Genomic DNA, 2671 nt, shown 5'->3' on the forward strand with positions numbered 1-2671 from the left:
GGGGCTGGGTTTGAACCCGCCACCTCCGGCATATCGGACCAGCGCCCTACCCCTTTGAGCCACTTTTTCCTAATGAACTTTATTAGTCTAAGAGACCCCAAAGCACAGCCTCAGATGCAGACTAATGTGTAAGTGGTTTATTCAAATTATAAAGCCAGGAAGAGGAGTCAGGGACAGGAAAGGATAGGACAAGGACGGATGGAGAAGGAGAGAGAGCGGGGACGTGGTCACTGCTGCATGCCGCTGGTTCCTGGATCCACAGGACCTTCTCAACAACTTGCGGAATGGACTGCATCTCCCAAATCACCCTCTGGAAGGACAAAAGGGTGGAGCATTTATCTGCCAACTCCCGCGGTCCAGGTTTGTGCAATGGGTCATAAATCCTCCCACACATTGGGAGGATTGCACACATGTGTTCAAGAATCCAGGCTCCAGGTATCAGAGAAGCCTTATACGGACCGAGGCAAGGCATTTTCTGTACACCTATGTGATGTAGTCAGAGTCTGCGTAACTGCTCCCTGCACCATGACTGAAATGAAAGGTGAGGCCGAGTGGATCTGCAGCTGTACAAAAGAGATGTCTGATACATGTGTATGTAATGTTAATATATGTGTTGCATTAATAATAAATAGATCACAGCAAGTTCATTGATATTAATACTTTTATACTTGATGAACATTATTAAATATGTTGATTAAGTGATGTAATTATTTAATGCTGGCCAATATACAGCAGGAATCAAAATGACAAAGGGATCTTGAATCAGCGGTAAAATCCATTCATGTTGATTGGCATTTATTTTAGCAGTGTTAGTCTAAGTAATGTTCACAGTATGAGTTGTTACATGGAATTATTTTAATCGTGTAAAAAAGGCAATATTCAAAATCAATTATCTAGATGTGAAATCCTCATATAATGAGAATAACGTGACTCCAGGAAGAAAATCTGTTAATTAGGAGTCCCCAGAGCTTTAATAGGAGTCCCAAGAGCAGATGTTTTATAGAAAGAAGAGAACATAGAAGAAAGTTAAGAGTGCGAAAGAAGCCTGTAGTCCCAGCTGCTCAGGAGGCTGAGGCAAGAGAATCACGTAAGCCCAAGAGCTGGAGGTTGCTGTGAGCTGTGACGCCACAGCACTCTACCGAGGGCAGTAAAGTGAGACTCTGTCTCTACAAAAAAAAAAAAAAAGAGTGCGAAAGAAAATTAAAATCCCACCTCAATCATGAAAAAGATTTCCTGAATGATAAATTTAGATTTTGCTTGCCAAAAGAAAGTAGGACGTTCTATGGCTTCTCGGCCTTTTGGCTAAGATCAAGTGTGGTAGGACGTTCTATTATTTTGTATGTCCTTGTAGTAACTCAAACTAATCACTTTATTGTCCTCAAAAAGTAAAGCCCTTTTGTGGATCCTTCCTTATGGCTATCAAATTCAATTCAAGATGGGCTAAAGCCTTAAACATAAGGAAAAAAGTTACCTTCTTCAACAATATAGGTGAGTTTTTTAATCATCTTTAGGATGAGGAAGGCTATTTTTCAGCCATAAATCTTAAAAGATAAATATATTGTATTACTTAAATGGTGACACTTTATATGATGCAAATAAATGCCAAACAAAAAAAAATCAAAATATTTTTACCATGTATGACAGACAAGTAATTAATATCCATAATATTAAATGAGCTCTATTAAATCAGTGAGTAAAAGATGAACATCATAACAGAGCAGACAAAGGACTTAAATATACAACTGAACAAAGGAAAAGTAAAATAATAACAAGAAATATACTGGGGCTGGGCCCAGTGGCTCACGCCTGTAATCTTAGTACTCTGGGAGGCCAAGGCAAGTGGATCACTTGAGTTCAGGAGTCAGAGCCCAGCCTCAGCAAGAGCAAGACCCATCTCTACTAAAAATAGAAAAATCTAGTTGGGCATTGCAGTGGACACCTGTAGTCCCAGCTACTCAGGAGGCTGAGGCAAGAGGATTGCTCAAGCTCAAGAATTTGAGGTTGCTGTGAGCTATGATGGCACAGTACTCCCCAGGTTGACAGAGTGATACTCTATCTCAAAGAAAAAAGAAAGAAAGAAATAGATCAATAGTTAATATATGTTGAGAGTGAGTTTATCAGGAAATGTTATAAGAGCTTTATGTGTGATCATTTGTTGAATCTTCACAATTCTATGGGGTTAGTATTATTATCACCATTTTGCAGAGGAGTAAGCTCTGAATAATATTGAGAGATTAAGAAATTGGCACAAGGTCAAAAAGCTGATTAGTGATAAGGCCAGAATATAAACTCAAATGGTCAGACTCTGGAGCCTGGGCTTCTAATCAAATACATACGTTCATCGCTAATCTGAAATACAAATACAAATAATGATTTACTACTTTCCACTTAGCCAATTGATAAAGATCTTAAATATCATCAGTGCTATATCTGAACTCATAAATTGTTAATAAGAGTGTCAAATGATAAAAATCTTTCTGTAGGGGAGTCTAACAATATGCATCAATTTTAAAGGCCTTCTCTTTAACCCAGACACCCTTCTTACAGTACATCCTAAGGAGATAAAGAAGAAAACATACAAAACTATATAAGCAAAAATGTTTTTCATATTATTATTAATAATGGGAAGAGCAAATAAATGGAAACAAGCACAGTGTTCAACAGTGAAATA

General features: G+C 38.2%; 1 pseudogene; it reads left to right on the plus strand.

Moving 5' to 3' along the window:
- The first annotated feature begins 1282 nt into the window (after positions 1-1282).
- Positions 1283-1506, plus strand: LOC128591760 (uncharacterized; annotated as a pseudogene).
- The last annotated feature ends 1165 nt before the right edge of the window (positions 1507-2671 follow it).

Source organism: Nycticebus coucang, chromosome 1 (genome assembly GCF_027406575.1).
Source record: "Nycticebus coucang isolate mNycCou1 chromosome 1, mNycCou1.pri, whole genome shotgun sequence".
Classification (NCBI taxonomy): Eukaryota; Metazoa; Chordata; class Mammalia; order Primates; family Lorisidae; genus Nycticebus; species Nycticebus coucang.